The 25,982-nt window shown below is 45.8% G+C and overlaps 1 protein-coding gene across 2 annotated transcripts in view; it reads right to left on the bottom strand.

Annotated features, from left to right (window-relative positions):
• The window catches only part of LOC311013442 (uncharacterized protein), an 85,865-nt gene extending 60,083 nt beyond the window's left edge, over positions 1–25,782 (bottom strand). The window contains exons 1-3 of one of the 2 annotated variants that reach the window (XM_084009521.1): positions 25,743–25,782; positions 13,083–13,141; positions 7,669–7,717 (exon numbers count right to left, since the gene is read on the bottom strand). The gene's annotated coding sequence lies outside the window, so the exon portion shown is untranslated. Of the gene's footprint in view, positions 1–7,668; positions 7,718–13,082; positions 13,142–19,143; positions 19,286–25,742 lie in introns of those variants that run through there. The other variant, XR_014597125.1, reaches the window with a different exon arrangement.
• Positions 25,783–25,982: the final 200 nt, after the last annotated feature.

Genomic DNA, 25,982 nt, shown 5'->3' with positions numbered 1-25,982 from the left:
GATCACTCAATTAGCAGGGGTGACAAAAGACCCAGCAGGATCCAGCCCGCATCCCCCAACCCTGACAGAACATCAACCTCCACAAGCCTGTCTGCCGCCACCAACAACCTGTGTCCGTATGTAACTAATATTCTATACCTTTACATCCGTGCCATACAATGTCAACGATACATCCTTCATGAACGGTCTTCAGCTGGTATTTCTGAGTGAAACAGGCGGTACATAACAGCGGGAAGGATTTGGTTTGATCATTCAAAATATGAACTTATAACCTTCTCTACCTACATGCAGTTTCAACGTTGCAGATTGATTGATGGATGGGTGTCATATTATTGGTTGGGCGTGTGTCATATGTTTTCAGGAAGAAAATAATCTTGAATTTTGGTATGAAAATGTGAATAAATAAAATGTGTTTTTGTATATAGCAGCTTTCTGTCTCATCTTTAGATGAACGTTTTACCTGGATGTTATGGAGATTATATAGTTGGGCAACTGGGTCTCCTAAAAAAATACATTTATATATTGCCTGCTTGTTTGACCAAATCTGATTTTGAAGAAAAATGTAACTGCCATGATGTGCAGCTGTGATGTTATTTCCACTGAAATAAAAGCGATGGCATCCTGACTCCTCCATGTTGGTACAGGCAACAAAAGCCTTCTGGTAATGTTGAGGAAAGATTGTCGTTTCAGTTACTGGTCTCATACTGATTTTAAAATTCATTTGCTGTGTTGAATACGCAAATGTGCATTTCTAGGAGACGGGACTTTTTGGATTTCAGACGGTTTACCTGCTTTCAACTAAAGCCTTCTATGTGATCGGTCAGCACGACTTGGACTACAAAATGGAATGGTTTCCGATAAAAATCTTGTCCCCTTGCCTTCAGATTCTATACATGAATGCAGAATCTGACTTTTTCAAAATTTCTCGTTCTGTCTCACCGACGGGCCAAAAAGGGAAACAACAACACACAGATGTGCTCACACTTTTGCGCAGGTATCTGCATGCACATCCTGTACGTGTGTCTTTGTGTCTGTCTGTTCGTCTACGTTTTTGTCATCCTCTGTCTGTCAGTCTGTCAAGCCATCTGTGTGTATTTCCCCTTCGTGGCAACCTGCCTGCCTGGAACCCCACCCCCACCTTACTGTCCTATTTGCAACAAAATGACTCGTCTCTAGATGAGCGTTCGGGATATTCCTCGCAGCAAAGAATAAGCATAACCCTGTGTGTGTTTTGGTGCATTCCCTGTTGAATGTATGCTTTTGAGCCGAGGATGCTGCAAGTTGGTGAGATACTGCCAGAGATAGAGGTGTCAGCGAGAATGGCAGCATTGTTAATTAAAACATTCCCCTTGATGGGTCTCCACATCAGCTACGAAATGTAGGGCAGTAGTAACACAAAATAGATGCCTTTGATTGCAGATGAATACATGCACACACACACACACACACACACACACACACACACACACACACACACACACACACACTCAAGAGTACAATACTGAAACAGCGATGGAAATAAAAAGATTTAGAGACTTAAAAAAGGAAAACAACTCTCTTGAGTCTTTCAAAGGCTTTGTCTGCGTGTGAGAGAGAGAGAGAACGAGTGTGTGTGTGCATATGTGTGTGTGTGTGTGTGTGTATGGTTCTAGGCAAGTCATGCAGGGGTTTTGGGAATGATGATAAGACTCTTTTAGCTTCCAGCATCCTTGAAGTTCTTGTATTCAGTGCTTTTCCTCAGTGATCACTGTCACTCACTTCCATCCATTCAGGCAAAATTGTCATTTTTTTCTAGAGCATTCAAACCAGTAATAACAAAAACAACAACAACAACCAGGAGGGGAAAGAATAAGGAGTGGCAACCGACTGTTGCTGGGGAGACATGTTGTTGAAGACCATAATTTTCACCTATTTCCTGTTTCATTTCTTCGTTTTCCAGTATGGAAGGAATGTTGAAACACTAGTTAGCTGACTAATAGAAAAAAAAACACTGTATGGAATGAGAAAATGTATATAGAGACAACAAACTGCAATGTAAACTTAAAATTACCATCTTGAAGATTTCAGTTTCTTTGGCGACACCTATGTCGATAAGAAGTAATTGTGTGTTTTTCGACCTTGCGTCCCCAGAGATCGCCATTTCGTTTTTTCCCCGGGAATGTCGCCACAAACATCCAGCTCGTAATTTAGCAAATGCGACGGCTTCCACGAGTGGGTCAGACAGAGACTCAACAGGCATTATTAAGTGAAAATCTTCAAGATTAACCATTAACTAGGCTATAGGCCTAGAGGATGATGTCACACAGCACTGCTTTTTAGTTTGTAGGGGTAACGTTTATCATTCTATTTACATTGCGGGTTATTTGAAACACAAAATAAGGCCCTAACAACGGGGTATTTGATGACAATATACAGTATGACCAACTACAGCACCACAACAACATTTTCTGTCATATTTGTGAATAAATATTTTGCAATTTGAATCATTAATACTGCTGGACAGAGTAAGAGACATTTTAGTAAAAAGTTCCAGAGACCCCACAAAATTGTTAAGATTTTCAGGGGGTCTCAGGAGTCAATCAAGGGGTCTCGGGACCCCCTGTATTTCACATACTGCATTTGACCTTGCAAATTTTGAAGACCCAAATGCAAGACAAACAGTAGGACGGCAGTGCGACAGCTGGCACCAGTTTACGCAGACCTCTACAGCTGTTCTCATTCAGCAGATAAATACAGCCGTCGGTGATACAGTCAAATAAACATGCCTTGGAGACCAATGAACTTTATGTCTCCATTCATTGCATTTGCATAGTGCAATTTACATTCCAAGTTTGTTTTTCTTCCGACTTCTCCTCCTCCGAGCTCTCATCACGCACCGAGCAGGTATCGCAAGTTCACACTCCACTAATGGTTGCCTTTTGGTGGCCATTAATTGCCCAATGATTATCTTTACACTCCGCAAACAGTCACACGTCACCTTGTGTCACCACCGAGCCGACAAACTGGCTAATGAAGGGCCGGGCCGGGGGGTTGGGAGGGGCTGGCTGATAAAAGAAATACCTGGATTCTGTTGGTCACTTGAAATAACTTGATAACCCGAAGAGTAAAAGTAGGTGCTGTATGTGAGGAGAGGGTCAAAGAGTAGAATGGTTGTACTGTAAACACTAAACTATTAAACCTCATCAATAAGTTAATTTTGTTCCCAGAAAGCTTCCGATAAAATCTCATCCCCTTGCCTACAGATTCTATATATGCAGAGAATAAGTGATGTTTTATGGAGAGAAAACATCTCTTCATAAAACAGAAAAACAAAAAAGACATTCTTGAGCGGAGAGATAAAAGTGGGTTTAAAAATCCAAAATACTCGAGCAGATTGTTTTGAGTAAAAGGAACAACTGAAATTACAGCTGGAACTTTGCTCCAGAGGAGGCAGGCAGGCGACGGGGCTACACGACACCTCTATCTATTGACTCTACACGTGTGTCGTGTTTAATTAGCTGTAATCCAATTGAGGGACACGGCTTCCTGTTAAGAGAGGTGCAAAGGGGTCGAAATGAACAGCTTACGAGACTGTTAAACACTAAAGATGCAGTCTGCAGCCCATCGGAAGACAAAACCCTGACCTTGCTAACACACAGCATCGGCCCACTTCAGGTGTGACCTGACCCCTGGGAGCCGCTTCATGTTTGTGCTGCTCCAGGTTTGATCTATGAAAGACATTTTCCTCATTATGAAAGCAGAGAAAATAAGAAGAGAGACGGGGAAGAAAGAGGGAGAGAGGGTGGAAGTTGAAAAGGATGAAAGGGAAAGGACATGCAGGATCAGATTAAAGATAAATTTGGTCGTAAAAAAAAAAAAAAACAGTCTTATCTCACTTTTATTGTATCTTCCCCTCAAAATGGTGTTCGAGGAAGATCAAAAAGTGCGACGAGCATGTGTTTCCAACTAGAACTACAGCCTGAGCACAATGCACGATGTTATTAGGTCATTATGATCGTGATCTCTTTCTTTCATCAAAGCCTCCCCGTTTCAAACCCACCCATGAGCCAAAGGTGTCAGCTTGTAAAGATTCTCTCCAGAGCTCATCCAATCAGGCGCAAATCCTCATCCAAGCCCCCTTTCCTGCAGACACATGAAATTCAGTATGCATGATGTAGAACAATTGGTCGGAGAGGAACAACAGTTGGTTGATGCAGAAGGCATGGGCTTTTTTTTTGAGGAATAAATAAAGCTTAGTGGTCAAAAAAATAAATAAATAAAAAAGACTGATTGGAACATGGCTGAAAACCATGGCAACAGACTCCTTAGTAAACAGTTTATGGAAGCCCAGTAGGAAACCCGGTGGTTGGGTAAAGACAGCCTTGTGCTAATCAGTGCATACCAACACCTCTAGCGCCCAAACCTCCATGAATTTCTCAGGAACAGATGTGTCAACCGTGGCGGCCCCTAAGCGGTGCCGCTGCGGTGTCTGAGCCAATCGGAACCGCGTTACTCATAGAGAATGGCCGCATAAATTACAGTGCGTGTGGACGCATGAGTGCTTACAGTATGTTTTGTAGTCAGACATGCTGTGACAATCAAAAAGCTACGGTTGAAACCTAAAATATTTTTGAGGGGACAAAATAAATAAAATGAAATTCAAAGAGCTGTCCATAACTGTTGAATTCAAACTACAAGACTTTTGGCTCTGAGAGAAGAGGAGCATTGAAAAGGAACCTAATGAGGGATACTTAAGTTCAGAGAATCTATAAATTCAGAGAAAAAAAAAGTATCTTGACCTTTCTACCTATCATGGGGGAGTCATGTCGTTAAATAGCACGTTGCCACTGATCAATGATCCAGCGGCAGGAGGAACGAAGCCATCTATAAGGTACACTACAAACACATCATCTCATCATCTTCAGAGTCTCATAACCTGACACAAACCCCGGGACCGGCTCTGAATCAAAGACCATCACTCTCACATATGCAGCTGTGGCGAGGGAGTGATGCTGTACATGTGAGGTCAAGGGGAGCCGTCTTTCAGAGACTGGTGGTGATGGTGGTGGTGGTGGGTGCTGCCAGTGCAGATGCCCGCAGACAGACCGCCTTGCCTGAGAGACATGAGAGCTGCTGGAGCCTCAGACAGCTCTCTCCATCACCCCCTCCAACTACCCCTCCCCTCCTGTTGCCATCTGTGAAGCACACACACACACACACACACACACACACACACACACACACACACAAAGAGAGACGGCACCGCTAACTAAGAGGCCGAGGGACACTTAGCCACGTTAGCAGCCTCACCAAAGGCCTTTAGACCGCTGCGCAGCGCAACTGCTGACACGCTTTAAAAAGACTAACAGAGAGTGAGAGTTAGTGGAGAGAGAGGGAGGCGGAGCTGCTGAGCCAGATGGTTGGTCTAAGCTAAGCTAAGCACCGAAGAAGATTGAGATACCAGCCAGGTGAATTCTCCTGTCGATTATTTTGACAGGTGGGCCGAGGAGAGCCGTCTGGGGTTGACAGTGCCGCCTGCCTGCCTGCGTGCGTGTGTGTGTGTGTGTGTGTGTGTGTGTCTGTGCGTCTGTGTGTGCGTCTGTGTGTGTGTGTGTGCCCTACCGTGTGGCATGTGCAGCCGCGCTAATGGTGTGAATATGTATGCGTGTCTGTTATTCTGTTTGTGCGTGTCCATATGGGAAGTATGTGTTTGTTTTTCAATGCATGCATGTACATATGCATCCCATGTATAGCATGGTGAGCCTCGTGGTTTAGCCCTGCCTTTGCATCAATTACAGCGGACTGTGTTGACAAGTGTAATGACATACTTAGGACCTCTAATGGGCATGACTGTCACTGAGAGGACATAAGTAACTGTTTTCAGCACTCCTCACGTCCCCTTCTTTTGTCACTTCTATTCTTACTTTGCCCCTTTTTTTCTCACTTGGCTTTTATTTTCACTTCTCTCCTTTCTTCTCGTCTGTTCTCAGGTTTAAAAGGTCAGACTTATCAGGCTTGATGACTCAGCTCAAATTGAATGGTTCAAGTTCAAAAACAGAGAAGCTGGAAAACGAGCTCAAGAGTTCAATAGTCTCACGGCCTTAAATGAGGGAGTTTCCCCCGATGCCAGGTTGTGGCTGGGGTGATGTGTGTACCTACAGGTTCTGGATTGGGGTGTTAATAACTTCACGTTATGTTCTGCACCGATGGTGAATCTCTTTGATGGCGGCGAAGGTGAAATGGATTTTCATCTGGTGAAAGTATGAAATATTCAATCAAAGGAGTAGGCCATGACAACTGTCGCAGACAACAAAAACAACAACAGCACATTTGGGTTAGCTTTTATCGCAGTTTTCTGAGTTTGGGACATCAAAGCTGAAGTTGCTGTAACCCTTGATCAATTCCGGCACAGATTTTTAAGCTGGCTAAAAAGTCCTGCCTCAGTTATTTTCATCATCTGATGGTGCACATTCAAGAGTTGAAAACCGGAGTTGGGAATGGCTCACTTTGAGCTAAACAAGCTGCAGTAAATCTTTAAAAAAAACATTTGAGTTCACATTTTGATTGTTTGAAAATGTATTTAAGAGTGGTCTTATCAGTCGGGGGCGACGAGATTGATCTGGGACACGGAGTATAATCTGCTGTTCATAATTAATGACTAGGCTGTGAGAGGTAAATGCATTCTGTAATCACGTCTGTGAACGGAGGCAGTGCAGATTTGTTCAGAGGGAAAAAAGGTGCTCTTGCACAGACAAACTGTATAGACACACTCACACACTTACACATTAGTGTGCGCACAGTTGAATTGGCTCTAATCTGTAACGCATCCAATATGTGGAGCTATCAGCCAGCGCTCTGGTAGGCAAAGCCACATGACACACAGACAACCTGCACGCTAGTCCACATACATCTATCCAATCAGCATTTAGACTGGCTCCGGTGCCAGTGGGCCAATCAGATGCCCCCGATGCAGCCCACTCCCCAACCCCCCACGGACACTCACACACACATATCTACAGTAAACACACATATCCATCCAGCTGTGATTCTTGGACATAATCCAAGTTGCCTGTCTGGTGCATGGTGCAAGGTGGTTTCTCTCTCTCTCTCTGTGTGTGTGTGTGTGTGTGTAAGAGATGATCTCCTATCATTAAAAAAAAAGAGGAGAACCAGCCGTCCATTGATGTCGCTGAACAGACAGGAGGTGAACGCTGAAAGCGTGCAGGTTGCTCTGCAAGATGGCAGACCAGCACACACACAAGGGAGAATTAGAGAACAAGAGAGAGAGAGAGAGAGAGAGACAGTAGGTGAGGGAGAGAAAACGTGACTGAGATCAACAGAAAAGCAGGCAGTCGTTGAATCATTCTCACACAGTGAGCTTTGGCCCAGATCAGCCAGAGAGATAAAGGAAGCGGATTACACTGGCTGAAAGACTTGGAAGTATCCTGAGTCTCCTCTGACTCTCTGCCACTTCAACAAAGTCACCTCTGACAATGGAACCATCCATTAGCAGAGCAACAGATCAAAATCATACAAGTGCATTTGGAAAGTACACTGCAGCGATGTAGAGGGCGTTCAAATGCCCCGAATCACACGTAAAGAGACGCGTGACACAGAACAGACAGGTGAGGTGATGCCTGTGGGGTTGACTATGAGGACATGGTGGTTTACAGTGTGGACGGGACTCACCAGTGGTATCGAGAGGTGGTTGGATGCGCCGCAGGAAGACAATCAGTGTCTGTTAGGGGTTAAGGACAAATACAATCATAGTTAGTTTCATCTTATTAGCCACTATTTTACAGCCCGGTCTTATTTCCATGGCTTTATCAGTTAAGATAACATTGGATTTATCAAATTATGGGGTTTGGGGAAAAAAGCACATTCACAGGACAAGAACAATCAGACGGGTTGCAAACAAGGCAACAGCTTAGCTAGCCAATCTCAACCTTTTATTTTGAAGACACAGCATGTTTTCTTACTGCGCAGGAAAAGTGTGCATGCTAGCTGAGTAGGCCGAAGTCATACTGGGATGTCTGTCTGAAAACTGTGCTTTCATCTTTGTTCCGTCTTCCAAACAAGTGCAGCTAATCTTGTGGTTTGTTTAAAACATGTAGAAGTCTGTGTTTAGAACCAATAGCAATGGAGGCCGCAACTACAGGTTGTATTCAACTGCCACCCTGCTAATTGCTATTTGGTAATGGGTGCTGACTGTGAGGCCTGTTGACAAAAGTGTTGGTCTCGTTTGGAGTGGACATGCTTGCTCAATGTCAAACATTTGTTTCTTAAACAGGAAACATCACAAAACCTTTGTATATTTGAAGAGCTTTATTTCATTAGCATGTTTGACTTCCTTACCTCTCCGTTAGGCAGCACTTGAACATGCAGTTTAGACCCAGGAAATGCCAAACAGAAGCTAGGCTAGTTGGACTCCTTTTATGGAGGTGTTCCTGGGGGAATGCACCAAATGTGGTAAATGTGTGGGGGGGTATCAAAATGTGTTTTCGCCATTGCATTTTGATAAAATACACATTTTTGAGTAGTTCTGATTAATCTTTTTAACGTGTTTAGTGTGATTTGGTGACTATTAACTTATTATATGTATCTATTGAGAAACTGATAAATCACTATTATGAGTTAAGTCATTTGGCATTTCCTGTGTGGGGAGGGGGAGTGTCTTAACTTAAAGGGCCCTTTCCACTTGAAAAAAGTTTGGAATATTAAAATCAACATGGCTTGCTTCTTTTTGCTTTGGCTTTTGAAAAGAATGAGACAAAAAACAATGTATAGACTCATATAACAATAATCCCTCTCAATTATCGACCTACTAGAAGTGTGTGGCAGCGTCTGTATCTGCAGAGACCCTGCCCTCCGCCTGTCTTTTATTATTTTGCTGTGGTCAGGATATCTGGATATCTGGGATATCTAAAAAACTTGGACCAACTTTCACCCACATGTGAGCACCCTGACCCTAACCATGGCCAAGGGACTTGCACCTCCGGTGACATTGCATAGTTGTGTTTGCAAACACCAACAAACAACTCCTACTCATTGTGCCTTAAAGCTAAGTGGCCTGACTATCAGTGCCAAACCACACTGCCACATTGCTCATGAGGCTAAAAGTGATTTCCTGTTTCTTTTGTAATATCCAGAAAAAAAAAAAACTGTGAGAAAAGGTTAGCATCTTTTCCAAATCACTTCTTGAGTCAGCAGTGAGAGTGTGTGTGCTCCCCTCCCGTAGCAGCTGGGTGACAGTGATGCTGCTTCCTGATGACCTTAAATGGCTTATTGATTTCTGTAGAAGCAGGAATGGACAGACTGCAGGGTTTTTTTTTTCCTGCCCACCTCCTTTTGTATTTTTCCACTTCCAAGGCATTTGGATTATCAGGGTCAGATTTATTGTGGTATAAGAAAATACTTGTTTACTCACTCTGCCTTCTGCTGAAAATAAAAACACATAAACAGCCCTTGCTATGGTGTGTGTCTGCTGTGTGTTAGTGGGCTGCCGTGGAGATACGCATCCAAAAGGGTAAAAGGCATAATGGTTATAATCTCCTTGTGGACAACCTTCTCACCCAACAACACTGCTATAACAAAGAGCTTGGCCTCAGCCCTCAGCTGCCGCCGCCCCTCCTTGGCCTCCACCAGCAGACCTTAGACGACTGGTCCATTGTCGTAGTGCCCATCGACTAGTTAGATGAATTCAGTTTCACATGTCAATTAAATGAGTGTTGCCCTGGTGATTAGCAGATCCCACTAATTGTCGCTCCCTCACTCCCTCCTCCCTCTTTCCTCCACTTTTTTTTTGCCTCCTCCTCTGGCTCTCCTGCCATTTTCCACATGGAGGAGCAGAGAATGGGGCTTTGTGCCGTCGGGCCTCATGCACCATGTCAAAGATGGCTCCTCAGCCTCTCCCCCCAGCACGCTCCTCCTCTGAGACCCCCAAATCCCCTCTCTCAACTGTAAGGGAAAGATGGACATAAAGCATGTGGGTGGTTACGTGTTTGGGCGGAGAGGGCACATATAGATCACACAAGCGTGACGACGCATATAGGGTTGAGTGGATATGCATTTTCTCCTGATGGGGGGCCGCGGCATCAGGACGCAGGACAGGATGCTCGGAAAAACGACCAGTGGCTCCAATCTTATGTGCACATCGAGGACAACGGTGAGACGCTGCCGATGTGACACACACTCCCACACGTGCACCCTGGCAAATAATTAACCCCAACAGCCTCTGGAGAGCAGAACGCCCATGTGGGCCCCATAACCGCTTTAGACAAGGGCCATGGCACACCCAAGAACCTCCTTCTTTGTCTATCTCCCAAGCTATGTGTTTGTTTTGCTTGACTCAAAGAGCTTGATCTGTGGATCTTCACAGGAGTGTGTTGCTTGTGCATCCCAGCGCTGTTAAAAAATGTTAAATCAAGCATCGGAACAATTCTAAGAATGCAATATGCAAAGGCAGCCCGCTTAAATTTATCATGATTTCTTTCTTTTTTCCCCCCCCTCAAACGCAATTCTCTTGTGTTTTCAGCTCCAAGAAAAGTATACCTTCACATGTATTGTAAAAAGGCATACATTCCCACATAATCAAATATTAAAAATATCCATACGTCTCTGCTCGGTAATGTATCAACTCACATAGTTGTTTGCTTGCGGCGTGCCTTGCTCAAATTTCAAGTACAAAATCCGAAATGATTGCATGTTTAGTGAGTCACCCTTTTCATATCCAATGTAAGTAGTTCCTGCAGGTGCTGGATGAATGAATTCAAGTAAAAACTGAGCTATTTCCCTGCACGAACATCAATACACCCACACACATATGCCCCGCTCTGATCACTTTGACAAGTGTGTCATGTTGGCCCTGTCTAAGAACTCTACAATATTTGGATTTTAAAAAACCTTTGAGAGCAAGCAAGACAGAAAACTCTCCTCCAGTCTTAAGCTGAGCTTTAATCATCCCTCATCACAATTAAACACAGCGGACAGCAGCTCCAAACACCGGGTGACATCTTAAAACTCTGTGAATGGTCCCTACCCCCAGCAGTCCCCCCCCCCCCAATCACCTAATGTTCAACACTAACCAAGCATCACACAGACCTACATTCACAGCTACAATGGAAAACACTGCAGCAGGCCAATGCGGGTCCAGACGGTTTCGTTTGCACTTTATCAGACCATACAAAACAGCAACGCCTCATTGAGCCACAATTTGCTGCTGGTTTCCTACAAGAAGCAAAACAAAGAATGGGGTGGCCTGGCCATCCTTTTTGTGCCAAAGCAGCGGACCAGAGAGAACACACACACACACACACACACACACACACGGCCGGAGTGTATGGGAAGTACAGACGGAGAGGGGGGGGGAAAGTGAGAGCAGCAGAACAACACACTCCAGAACACGTCTGTCACCTTCAAAGCACAACACGAGGAAGCCACCGAGCCGAGCGGCCTTTTCATTCAAAGTCAATCAGTGACGTTGCACAATTGTGACAAACCTCTAATTGTATTCCCATTAGTGCAAAGTGTGGAATATACAAATTCATGTCTTCACTTTCAATGAGGATAACCTGCACATTTCCTTCTCTTACATCTGCCTTGCTACAGCAGCTACGGGAGAGAACAATGGCTTGTCCTCATGACTGGGTCACGGACATGGCAGCGTTTAAAAACCGCTTGGGGAAAAATACTTCTGTTGGGGCAATCGCTCTCGTTTTCCCTCCTTCTGCTTCCCCCCCCCCCCCCCCCCTGTCTCTGTCCCTCCTCCCCTCTCGTTGTCTCTCTCGCTCTTCCTCTCTCGTTTTACTACCACGATAATTCCTGTGCGAGCAAGCGAGTGTGTTTCGTGTGCGTGAGCCAGTCGGGGCTGAAGTCCCCGTTTGTGCATTTGTGCAGTCATGCGAAAGCGCGTGTGAATGACTGCGCTGCTCGTTTATGAGTGCTGCAGCGAGCGAGCGAGTGTGCTGAGGGAGACAGAAGTCTGTGAAGTCAGAGGGGCTTACTTACAGTCAGGCTATCAAACGGGCAAAAGCACCCGCGGTTGGGGAGTTCGTCTGCGTCGGCCCCCGCACGCACAACACCGGCAAATTAAAAAGGAAAACCCACTGCAACCGCCGCAATTATCTTTGGAATGAGGGTAATGCAAATGACACAATAACGTCTGAAGGATAAAGGCACGTATCTTGATAAACAAAGCCAAAGGGTTGCTTTGCAATGCATACATGAGGCCCGATTCATTAGCATACAAACTCAGATCAAAAAGCTTTCTCAAGTTCAACACATCGTAGCCTTATCCTGAAAGAATTCCCTATCAGACTACAGTCAAGTGCACACTGCCCCCCCTCCCTCTACTCCCAACCACCAGTATCACAGTGTAATTTCAAACAGACAACAGCCCCTTTTGGAGGACAAAATTACCTCTCTGACAATGGGAGAAGCTCAACTATACTGACAAGACGGTGCAGTTGATGTGCTGATTGTGCCTTGTGTGTGAGAGTGTGCGTTGGCCTCCCATTCCCCACCTTACCCCGCCCTATAACTGCTATATGCTCTTCTAGCTGGTGGCAGCTGTTGGTCCTGGTATAGGATGGGCGTGTGTTGTTTTGTCTGCCTGCGTGTGGATGAATAAATGATGAGTGTTGGATCTTCGGGGCAGGGCTAGGCCGCCGGTCTGTCCCGCTGCAGCTTTGCCGTCCAGTCGACTACGTGAGGAAAAAAAAAAAAAAAGGGTCCGATATGACCGCTAATTGGAAGTGGCGAGGTGATCTGATGACACTGCAGGGATACTTTGGTTTGTCACAACGTGTAAAGCCCCTCACATTTCAAGGGTGGCTGCCTTCAAGGAGGAGTTAATCGATGCACAGCTTAATGCAGACGACTCGGGACAGAACACAGTTACTGGTCCCGGGGTAACTGAGGGTAAACTCAGCAAGACACTGCAGGAAGACACTTACTTCCGCCTCTGGCTTTGAAGCTATTACAACACAGAAGCTGTACCTTCAGCCGTACATCACACAGGGAGCTGTACCAATATATTACGTCAACGCTGTCATCTAAAAAGCATCCACGGCAGCAGCCAAACCTCCTGATTTTGGTATTTTTACCTCAGCCATTACTGCACAGCAGACAGCAACACATCCTGCAGACAGCCATGATAGAGAGCCTGTAAAAGAGAAGATAAAAATGCATAAGCTCTGAACATCAATCATGGTCAGAAAAAAATGATTCCATTCCCAATCGATTTCCATGGTATCTTCCCTCCCTACAGCACATATGATACTATTTCCCAACGACTTTCTCCACACTCACAGAGACATTTGATATGGGCCACAGGAAGATGGAGGGGGGGGGAAAGACATGTGTCAGGGTACAGACAAAAATGTCATATGTTCACATCTAATTCCCTTCTGAAGTAAAGAGTATCAGACATTATATCCATGGCGAAACCTCTCTCTCTTTTTTTTTCTTTTTCACTTACTCTCTCTCACTCATGCATGCACATTAACCGCCAGACCTTTACGGTGCGCTGCACTGACTTGTAAAGTTGTGATTTACACTTGTGTGCTAAAAACAGCTTGAGACAAACAAACACATTAAAATCACAAATGCTAAGGTCTTCAAACTGTGCCAGCAGTGGAGCGAATTTATTGAGGCACCCTTTGTGTAATAGGGAGGCAAAAAAGTGGTTCTGAAAAGCTTATGCACCAAACCAAGCACAATCCTTTTTTTCCCCACATACTACAGTACATGGAACAAGTTTTTATTGCAATTTCTCTGGAGCCCCACTTATCATGCATGAATCCTCAGTCTCATGTACAGTAAATACTCCGAGACCACCTTCGGTGCATCCCTGCTCAAAATTAAGACCTTTAGATAACCAATTTACATTGTAAACACCACCATGCAAATCTTGTTTACCATGTCGGGGGTCTGCAGGCCTGCTGGTTGGTTGCAGGTCTGAGCTTGAGGATCCAGGGGATCTCCCTGGACCACCACACAGACATGAACACACACAGTCCTCACCCTGCACCCACTAACTGCATGCCCCCCTGGAGAGAGTACCCACCCCCTGACCTCCTCCAACAGGGGGGGTTAAAGGGAATTTAACACAAGGGTCCCACATTCCTCCAAGGTGATAATTGATGTAGCTGCTGGCAGGGGGTCACCAGGCGTGGGGTAAACCAGCAATGACTTTCAATGCCTCCACCCTGGCTGGGATCTGAGAAAAAGATGCCATCAAGTCTGGCATGACAGTGTGTCACCTGTTGATCTGGGCCGGCTTGGTGTCTGAAGACCCAGGTGTTTCACTTAACTGTAACTACAGCATCAGACAAGCCGCTTCCCGCATCCGGTGAACTACACACAAGAGGCTAAAGGTTAGCTGAGTGGAAGATCAACAGCTCAGTAACAGGCCAAAAAAAAATTGATGCAGGCCAATCACAGCTCTCCATCAATCACGGCTCTGCAAACCTGGGAGCAAGTGAGTCTAGTTACATCTTCCACTCTGGGTCTGTTTCCCTCTCCTCCTTGGCCTCATTGCCAATAAGTAACTGTTTAGTCAGAAGAAATGTACTTTTTTTACATTTTCAAACTATAATCACACCGCTTCAGCACAAAGGTGAAAGACATCTGAAGGAGAAGGATGGCGATATTCTTCTCATCAAGTCATCTGTGCAGCCAACGCCTGCTATATCTTCAGGAACTATTAAAAACCCATCATTGTCCCAGAATGTGAACTGAATGGCAGCTCCATGAACATTTATTTGGAGTCCCACATACACTGTCCTGTAGCTGTAAATATTCCCAAACGTGCACCAAATGTGTATTACTGAAAATATTCCACAACAAATCCCAAAGATACCCTCTGTGAAACAGGAAACGGGGAGGAAGAAGCTAGGTTTGTGTACATTTCTACGATGACATGATTCATGGAACATCAATGAAAACTGGCTTTCAACATAATGGCAGAGTATGATTCATGCAAATTGATTAAAAAGAGATGATATATGTGCTGGTATCCTGATCGGTGTTAGCTGCGGTTAGCTTAGATAAGAGGAGGGCCTGGCAATGCGGTTATTTCCTGGTCTCTGCCCACATGTGGTTCCCCCCCAGCCACACACTAAGGCTCGGGAAGGTTATAAAAACCGAGGGGGTGATTAAGAAGCAGGAATAATGGCCTTCACAAAACTAGGAATGTGTTTAACTGCTACAGCAGCTCCGGAATCGTTCTAAAAATCGGACTGCCCCCATTAATATCAGGAATTATTCTGCTGCTCTTGAGCAGTGAATGTTAGAGGGGTTTTATCGTGATCTTGAAAAAAGGAACTGGCCCTGGAAAAACATGGGAGGCATAGGTAGGATGCAGTGTGGGGTTATGATTTATGTTTGAGGGTGACCCGGGAGGATTTATGTTGGGTATGTCTAGAGCTATGCTGACCTACCCACCACATCTGTATTGTTGGACTTTGGCAGATCCTTCCAAATCCAGGATTAGCAAAGTCAAATATACAAACACCTTCACCTCTCCTCCCTTTCTAAAAAACCAAGCGGGGAGAGAGATAGGAAATAGTTACCGATGGCTGCTACCTGCTTGCTAAGCATGCCCAAACCCCCCAAACCCCATCACTTTCCTCATTACTGGAGCTTCATGGCTTTTTAGGGCTCTGTGCTTTATCTGGGATTTCACATTTCCCAGCCTGCCACTTGACATGGCTCACCCAGCTGCCAGCAATCAAGTAGCAGAAGGCCCGGCTGAGTCTTCGGGGTGCACCTTGATTTGAGAATTGCACATCACAGCCACTGGCCCCGCTAAGCTTCGGTAATTACAGGCCACACATCCCATCATGCCTCCAACCTTATTCCCACCCCACATCATACACTGACCGGGCATAATGAGTGGAGGGGAAGGGGGCACACACAGGGAGATAGGGACAGTCACGGGTCAGGGGTGGATTCTAAGGATGTGGATCTGAACCTCAAAAGGCGTGACAGTTTTGGAAAAAGGAGTGAGAATATGCTTCGTTAAGGATCCGATCGTTGCGTGTATGAAACATCTTTGTCCACGTTTTTTATGTGTTTATGTCCGCGTGTACGTGTGCGCCCGCATCTACAGTACACACATTATATGTGCGTGTGCCTAATTGAGAGGTAAGCAAAAAAGTTGCCTTTAAAGTTTCCAATAAATATCCTGCCAGTAATGTTAAACACCTGCCCGTAAAGCCCAGAGGAATGCTAAATGAAACCGAGTTGCAGAGCCTGTCTCCTGTCTGGGGTCTCAAGTCAAGACAGCAGGATTTGTAATGGCTGTATCCTGGATTATGAGTTCAAGCAGAACAGCCAGGAAGCAAGAGAAAAAAAAGAAAGAAAAAAACATGACGTGGTCGGCAACACTGCTTTTCCTCTCTCTAACGGGTCAGTGCAACGACTCGTGTGTGCCCCTTCTACAGTGCAGAAAAGTCCTGATTATCCTTCACAGCAGATTCAACGCTAAAACTTTTGGCATCAAAATCATGTCAAAACACACATCATGGCTCTCACAGCTGAATGATCAAAGTTCCTCAAGGGGGGGGTTGTATAATACAAGTGGACATATGGGTGTTTAGACAAAAAGTGTTCCCAGTGTTCTTTTGTGTGAGCATGAGCTAGATAAAGTAAGACAGATGATTACCGCGACTCAAAACATGCCCGCCTGATCTTCTCACCCCGGTGTCACACACCCATAAAACTCCATACACACACACATGCACGTCTCAGCGCTCACGCCTTTCCACGCACAAAGATAACCATGCACACATGCACTAATGCACATACGTTCACAAAGACGTATGTGTCAGGGCAGGAAGAGGCTCTCGCTGTGCTCTGGAGCCTCCAGGGGTTAAAGAGAGCATCTGACCCCAGAAGCCAGAGATGCTGCTGTTTGGCCTCATCTCTGGTTTCGATTCCCTAAACTCCTGACGCCTACCTCCAGCTGCACCTGTCGAGTGCCAATAGACCCCCTGCCCGGACCCTTTCACCACAGAGAATATATGGCCCTGCTCCCTGGTCCAGTCTGGCTAATTGCTGCTGGCCTCAAACTGGCCCCCAAATGCCACGACAGACCACGGCGTTTAGCTGCCGTTGCCACCCGGAGGCCCAGCTCAGCAATCCGTCCCTCTCTCTGGTGCCCCTCCATTTCTCAACAAGGGCCAGATAAGGCTGACCGAGCACAAGCATTTACTTCCAGAGTCACAGGCTGCCCCATTCAACTCAGAGATTAAGCACTGCTGTCTACACGCAACCATGAATAATGAAGCTATCACACCAGACAGGCAGGCAACAGCAGCGTGAGTTATATACACCGGTAATCCCATAGGTGGCTGCACACACGTGCCAAACATACAGTATACAGTAGCAGCACCTCTGTATAGCTCATGCATTATTTCACATTGCAGAAGACTCGCTTAGAGTGTGTTAAAGAGCTTCAAGAGCCGTGAGTTTGAATATTAGCTCTTCAACTTAGCTTTACTAGCAACTCACAATAGGACAATTCATTGAGGTGGAAAGCCTAGGGGCCCAGGTGCAAAGAAGAGTCACATAGCCCCACTACATACTCATTTTGCACAAGTGCCTTTGGAAACTACTTCAAATAACGATGTCCCGTACAAACCTGCACAAACCGAAGACTTATTTGTTACTGTCTTTCAGAAAGCAATCAGCACCGGAATGTAGCGTGGTTGATATTATAAGACATCAACACAATTATCTGTCCAACATGTATGAATATGTTTGTAGGAGCCATTTAGGTTTATTGTCGGCATATCATATTTAGATTTTATCTTGCAGTATCTTGGACACTTGGTCATTATAATGTTCTCTAGATACACAGGGTTGTGTGTGTAGCTGACAGGAAGAGGGGGGCACAAGAAGAGGGAGCACACACAGTTTGCATCAGACCAGACAACCAGGAGCAGAGCAACACGCAACTACAGAACACCTGACATATTTATGGCTGCACGTTGGCGAAGCGGTTAGCACTGTCGGCTCACAGCAAGGGGGCCCAGGTTCAAATCATGACAGCCCCGTGTTAGCGTGGGTACCAGTCTAAAAACATGCGTGATAGGTTAATTAATTAACTGTGTAAGAACAAGTGAACGTTTACATGCAATGTTAAAGTTTCACATTGGACTAGAAGGAGACACATAACATCTGCAATAGATAGATAGAAATCATAGGTAAAGCTGAAGATAGCCCTAAATGGTATACTGTCCTGGCAGTCAGGGAAGCATGTAGTAAGGTGACAGAAGCAAATCATCATCAGAAATCTAATATCATAATTTAGATTTTGACATCATCAAAAATAATGTCAATCTGCTCATCTTTCTTTGGGTAGTGAAGTGAGATTTGAATATGTGGATACACATATTTTTCTTTTCTTTTAATATGATCAATATTGTTATTATAACTCTTAATATGACAATACAATTTCGTTGTTTTCTTTTTGTCATAAATACCTATTTGAGAGACAGCCTCCGCAATTTCCCTCAACTTCTAATCTTTAATTGCGGAACAAACCCCTTCCTCACAGCAGGCTGTACCTGACGTGAGTGTGGATAATAGGAGACACCACGTGACTGCAGCACTGTCCGTACGCACGGCAGGGTCCGTCAGAGAGCCTCCCTGGTGAGGAGGACGGCACAGAAATAGACTCCATTCATGTTTTTGAGAGGACGCTTTACACGATGCGCTCCCGACTTGGTAAAACTTCCTCACTACGCGCTTGATTTGATTAGTGGTATAATTACGAATCAGTCATTAAACAATCTGTTTATTGTTTTTGTTTTTTTAATGCGCAACAGCACAACAGACCACCCCTGCGCCGATCTCCCTCCTCCCTCCTGCACATGCCATCCCAGTCAAAACAGTGGTGTTTTCTGTTGCATCGCACCCAAACCTCCCCCCCTCCCTCCCCCCGCCTCATAAAGAGCGACACCGACATAATTCGTCCACACACAACAAGTCGTTTCGCCTCTGCTATCAACTGCGTCACCGGCTTCAGGAGAAAAAGTATGGAATTAAAGCACTCAAAGTCAGCAGGCGACAAACTCAGCAGTGCGTCTGCCTGCCTGCCTGTCTGTCTGCCTCGCCTGTGTGGCGCTCTCCTGCATCCCTTCAGTGAGCATCACTTGCCTGAGCCGGTGCGAGGCATCCTCTCTTTTAACAAAACACACCGGTCCTCCCTGGCCATCCCGGGCAGCCCCGTCCTGCGACATATTTTAGTTTGGACCCGTTGATGTCACTTCCTGCTTCGGAAATAGCCCGGCCGAATGAGCGCGAGGACGTGGAGGGGTGTTCAGGGAGCCGTATGATGGGAATGTTCGAGGTCACGCGGCAGGCAAGTTCACGAGGTCAGCCAGGAGCGACGTTTCCAGAGCCGGAGAAGAAGCACGTTAGTCTCTTCAAGAAAGACACTCTTTTTCATTCTAATGTGCTCTAAACTTTTATGTAACACGTCCACATCATCCCCCCCTCCCGAGTTTAATTTCCTGGTACTCTGTGCGCATTAACGGCCGCACGGTTATGCAATGACGAAGGCGGCATCATCACGTTTGCTCATATGACCGGTCAGAATACGACCCGGGCTCTCTCTGTAAGGTAGTTTATCACAACGTCATGGGACACCTGTTGAAATATTTTATGTGGCCATATTGTTTAAGCTTTAAACCGCTCATTATTTTAAAAAGTCTACGTGTCCTTAAAGGTAACCCGGAAGAGTCATAATGGGGGCACACATATTTCTGTTGTGGATGCCAGAAGACTGATTGCTCCTGTCTGATGAGAGGTTGGCAGGTCTGAGTCAACTCCTGCTAAGACAGCTATCCTCTTTCGTCACCCAGGACAATGTCTCTCTCCCATTTACCTTTGAACCCGGGCCCAGCAGCCCATCTCTGATCTACAGAGCATCTCCCCTTACCCCTGTCCCCTTTCGCAGGCCCCCATGATAGATGACCATCAGTGTGCCAATACTGCACAATATTTCAATTTCCTGCCCAGGAAGTGGAATTTAAGGGGTTGAGTGAAGTTCAGAGGCACAGTGTGGTGCCTCCAGCTCGCGACCATCCCCCGGCCTCACACCAAAGACCCAACATGCAAACGCTCGGCCGAGAACATTCCAGAAAGCAGGTCCTCTCCGTGTCAACAAAACAACCCCTGCTGCCGTCGTCCTGCCTGACAGACAGCCGGGCAGGGGACACTGACGGGCAGGGGACACTGACGGGAGACCCAACAGCCTTGAAGAGTGCAACATTACAAAGAGAAGAGATTGTTTTATTCACAAGGGAACGTCCTGTCTGCAGGGCCTTTTCACGACTGATATCTATTCATAAACTGTGAGAATTTTCTGAAAATAAAAATGTACTCGTACTGTATCACCAACACGTGGATAATGAAGCTGTGTGTGACTTTGTTATATGGATTATTCATATGTATGTGCCACGGTGATTAAAACCAACCGGATTATGTACATTGTATCAATGTGACTGAGGTGGGCAGGTATCCAGTACAAGTACAGCGTGTATAATACCAGTATACATGCATGTGTGTTGGGTTGTATTTTTTATTTATTTTTATTGACAGGAAGACGGGTTTGTGAGGGTCTACGACTGGTTGGATTAGTCAGAGGGCTGAGGTAAGCAGGAGGAGAGGCTGCGAGGCAGGCAGTGCGACCTAGTGGTGGAAGAGGGGTGTGTGTGGTTCAAAGGGGAGTTGCACGGATACACGACACACACACACACTTCCTATCTTGCTCATAGACCACACCGACACGCAAACACGCACCCACAATCAAACAGCATGCTTAGTTAATTTGCTGTACAGTAATTTATCTCCTTGAAACACATGTTCTTAACCTCTAACCCATGTATTTGATCTAATGTCCTCGACATTCAACATTGTCTTCCAGATTTAAAAATAACAGATAATTCCCTACCACCCACCCACATAGGCAACATGACTTAACGCTCTCTAACCAGGTTTGTACGCATTTGTTATGTCAGCCCACACTCCTAGCCCTTCCACCTTACAAGCACCCCCCTCTCCCATTTCTGTACTCCCACAGCAAAGCCGCGCTCTTGAACCAAATGGCACGGATGGCAACTTCAAAGTCAGGAGCTCTGTGACTACCTAACCTTGAAAAAGGGACATCCCTTTGCCTGTGCTATAGAATATTGGGGAAGGGGAACCAGGCCAGCTGACTGAGCAGTGGTGTCCACCAACCAGCCAACCAGCTGACACTCGGCAGGCTGTTGTCGGAGACGTTTGTCCTACAATCACACTTTGCCCCCACCCACCTCCCCCCCAAAAATGCCAGATTACCCCACCCTTCCAGATGTGTTTTTGCAGGGATTGAGGGGGCACAGGGAGGAGCTTTGATAAGGAGGGGGCAGGGTAGTTGGCTGGGTGGAGCTGGTCACCAATTTTGGGAGGAAGAGGAGTACAGCATGGACAAGTAAAGTCCCTATAGCATGGTTTAGTTAGTCTACCAGAGCCACGGTCCATTTGTTTTTTCTTGAAGGGGATTAATAATGAATTAAGGCACTCCCACCCCCTTCTCAAAAGATATTCATGCATGCTAATGCATCCATTATTTATAGTGAGTATAGAGGCTGGCTAGTGGTGGCCACATGCAAGTGGGAGGGATGTAAGGATGAAGTGAGGAGGTGGGGGTCTCTTCCCCCCGAATGAAGCTCCGAGGCTCTAGAAGCAACATCCGCCCATTGTGGCTGGGGTGGAGCTGGGTGGGGATGGGGACTGGATATGGACAAGTAGGAGGAGGTGGGGGATGAGGGGGCCTCGTTGCCAGACAGGCAGCTCGTGCATAGGGAGAGGGCCGCCAAGTGTTATGGGGGGAGGGGTGGATTAAACAAATAAATACATGATAAGAAATAATCATGCCAGGGAGGGAGGGCGCGATGGAGACAAAGAGGCTAAGAGAGACAAGGCGGGGAGGTTATTTAAGTCAGAGAGGATTTACTGTCTGGTCGGACCAATTCTTGACCAAAAAATGATGCAACAACTTTTACGGATGTTCTTTGGATTTTATTGTTTAGGTTGTTAGTGTGCTCCAATGATACTCTCACAGAAGCAAACCTAAGCATTGCTATGTTGTCAGGATATCAGGAAATTAAATAAAACTATATCTCATTGGGCTCTTATTGCGATTTCCAATACAAGGTTTTTGCACATACAGTAATTATATTATTATTAATTATGTATGGTAGCAGTAGTTGTTAATTGAATAAAGCTTTTGAGAAGTCGTTGAAGTGAGAGCAAAAGCTGAAATGTAATAATTCAAAAATAGAGGAAAGGTGTTAAGGTGAGAGATGGAGAAAGTGTGAGAAGAGGCTGAGCTCTTTTCATGTGCGCAGCATGCCAGGTATGTGGTGATGCGGTGACGAAGGAGCCGGGCGAGAAGACTGATAAGATAAAGCGAAAGCACGAGGCAGATGAGCTCTCTACCCTACTGATCCCCATATTAGCATAGATACAGCCATCAGCATAGCAGGGGACTGGTGTTGTTGAGGTGACACCAGGGCTACGACACCCCGACTCATCTCCATAGATATGACTGGGGCCATGCAGGTAAATCATACATCAGGCTTATCTAAGGTACGTCTGGAGTACACCAAGTTCTGCCAACAAGCTGCCAGCTTTTTGTTTGTTCTTTTAAGTTTCAGTAATCCTTGGAAAAGAGATCCATTCCACAACACAGAAAATGAAACACCACTTTAAAACTCCTGGTAAAGGCTGTTAAGAATTCAGTTTTGTTATTTTTGTCCTTCATTCTTGCGTGCATGAACACACATCTGCTGGAGATGGGATATCTGGGGTAAGAGGTTATCAGTGTGGCTTTGCAAAACCTGTGTCAATAGGATTGCCCTCCCATCCCAATGTGTCGGCCTGGCATTATACCCATTGCATGCTAGTGAATTAAATCCCCTTTGTATGATGGCGTTATGAATGATTGTACCATAAACATATCAAATATTGTTACAGGAGCGCTATGGTCTGGGAACAATGCAGGTCAAATTAATGGCAGACATGCAACATGTTCCTCAACAATCAGCACCAAAGGCAAGACCTCCCAGAAGTGACAATCTGCATTGTGCAAACATTGCAACGTTTGTTCCCCTCAACAAACACAAGGTGAGGCCCTTAAGTGTTTTTTTTTTTAATACCGAAACCTCAACCACACACAGGAAAATCCATAAACATTGGAATGATGTCAAAACAACATTGTGAGGTTTGACGCTTTTAATTTTCCACTGCTCAAAGTAAAAAAAAAAATGTCTCCTGCAACATTTCCTGCACCCCCGGTGATTTTTATGACAAATACAACAGCAGCTTAATTATACATGTGACCACCGCCATAAAAGAAAAACCATTAACTACCATCTTGTTAACACAGAGGACCTGCCTTGAAAGTGCTAGAGTCGCGTTTAAAAAATCTTTTCACTCAGCGCCTGCCTGTTGTGGCAGATTGGCACCATTTAGAGGGAATATAAAAATGAACGTGGCAGCGTGTACACACCTCATGCATGGGTATCTGGTTTGAATGAACAGGATAGTGACAACTGAAGGCAATTCTGATGGCCTATTCCTAACGTACTGGCAGAAAATGGCGGAAGAAGTACAAGTTAGACGTATCTAGACATGGACATATTGGAAGAGAGAAAAACTGGACACAGATACATTCCCCGACTTTAAGTTGATTCTACAGCTGCATGGATGCAGGAAGAAAGGTGGCTCCTGGTGTCCCTGACCTATCCCAACGTGTCCAAGGGGAAAGCTTTGGAGTTTCCAAATAAGAGTGAACTTCCAACCTCCTCCTTTGGTAAAGTTTCAAAGGCTTCCTGGTTTTACGTTACTGGCCAAACACGCCCCAGCTGTACACAAAGTGGCCACTCTCAATGAGACCCTATGGAGGCATAGGGAGATCAGACACCCCGTGACGTAGCCAAACATCCTAGTTGAAAGCAAAGGGAACAGAGGGGATTCCACTGATGTTATTGCTTACTTAAACAGGTCAGTGTTCACTCATGGCAAAGTGTTCAATTTCACAAAGTAATATCATACTTGTGAGCGATGGTTCAACTCCAGAGGCCTCTACAAAGAGAATCCAACGTTTTTCACTGTCATGAAGCAGAGCGGTCATCTGAATATTTCATGCTCTGCCCTTTAATCTACCTTATCCTTAAAACGTCCATATGGACTTCATAGAATGTGTCAATCTCTTGAGTGATAGAATTTAAAACCCACAAAACACCTCCCTTAAGGCAATCCCATCAAGCAGCATTCACAGAGAGGTGTATGGCCCTATGTTAAGCAAATGGTCAGAGAAATGGTGACCCCCTGAATCCATTATTTCTCCTCCTCTATCCATTGTCTTAAAGCCTGCCTCATGTGACCGAAGTCCCTTTAAAGACATGTTAAGAGAAAAGAGCTGTGCCTTGGAATGAGCTAACTTAATTATCATAGCAACTGGCAGTGCTCTTTAACATGTCAATGGTACTTGGCCTGCATGCATAATTTTGCTGTGTTATTATGGTGGCCTCTGTGTTTTTCACTGACAAAAACCCAAACCACAGGCACGGGGGCCTATTGTCATGGGCGCATCCATCTGGATCAAGGCCATTAGAGGATATTTGCACTTCCTCTGTGGCTCCTGGCTCTTTTTGACATGCGGCAGAAGGAGCAGGCATCACCCACCAGTGCAGCGCCAATTGAGGTGCAGATTGACCAGAGGGACAGTGGAAGAAGGGCAGCCAGCAGGGCAGCGCTCCTGTCAAATCCAATGATGGACACCCACGTGGGGGGGGGGGCTGGTAATTGGCCTGCGGTTTCTGAGGTCCTATAGCAATTGATGGGACATGACGAGGCAGGCGCCCTGGTTTTCATTCTTTTGTCCCCGGGGACGTTGTAGGGTGTATCGGAGTGTCAGAGGCTCTTGGCTACAGCACACTTCTAGTGTCAACTGCCTACGATATACAACTGCCCCTTGCCTGCCCACACACCACTAAGAGGAAAAGGTATTCAAGCAGCTGTAGCGTACAGGTATACTTTGCATCAGAGAAGAAAAAAAAGGTAATTTTATTTTTTGTCCAACCTAAAAACATGAATAAAACATGCATGTATAGTATGCTGTTTATGGTGTGGTCAGGGCGCAATGGATGATGTGAACACAAATGCATAAATGATGCCCTTGGAAGGAGTGGAAACATGCTGATAAAGCAGACAGACAAGTCCGACGTGGTTAACACCACAGTATTTACAGGGACCTTGACTTCATATGTGTACGGATGTGCACGTGCGTGTGCGTGTGTGTGTGTGTGTGTGTGTGTGTGTGTGTGTGTGTGTGTGTGTGTGTGTGTGAGATGATAAATAGTAAAAGCCCAGATCTCCATACACATATGGGAAAACAGCTCTCGGACACATATCAAACAGAACCAATTCAGATCCAACACATAAACACCTTAGCTGTCAATCTATATCGCCCCACATGTAACTTATATGCTTGACGCCGCATACGCAGCCCCTCTGAGCTGTGTTGGAATGCTGACAGCACAGAGATATGGATCTTGATTTGATTAAGAGTCGGAGTTGAGGGGCTAAACGTTGGTGCCAATATCATCTCGGGCGGGTGGGCAGGGAGAGTGTTGGGAAGGAGGTGAGGTGGAGGGGAAGGGGCAGAGTGTGATCGAAAGAGAGGAGGGGGGGGGGGGGGGGGTTACCTGTGGCCCTGGCTCCAACTGGGAGTAATTTGGAACAGACTGCTCCCAATGTGTTCATTAGGTTGCGATTGGGCTGAGCGCAGGTGGGGAGGGCCTGCCCTGCCTGACGCTGAATAGTCCTGATTGTGCCCAGCATAAAACGCCATCTGTTTCAATGAGGGAGAGAGAGAGAGAGAGAGAGAGAGAGAGAGAGAGAGAGAGAGAGAGACGGGCATGAGGAAGGAGGAGGGAGGTACCGGT

The sequence above is a fragment of the Eutrigla gurnardus genome (genome assembly GCF_963514095.1).
Source record: "Eutrigla gurnardus genome assembly, chromosome: 5".
NCBI classification, from domain to species: Eukaryota; Metazoa; Chordata; class Actinopteri; order Perciformes; family Triglidae; genus Eutrigla; species Eutrigla gurnardus.
The sequence above is the reverse complement of the archived record's forward strand: the minus strand, read 5'-3'. Positions and strand labels throughout refer to the sequence as shown.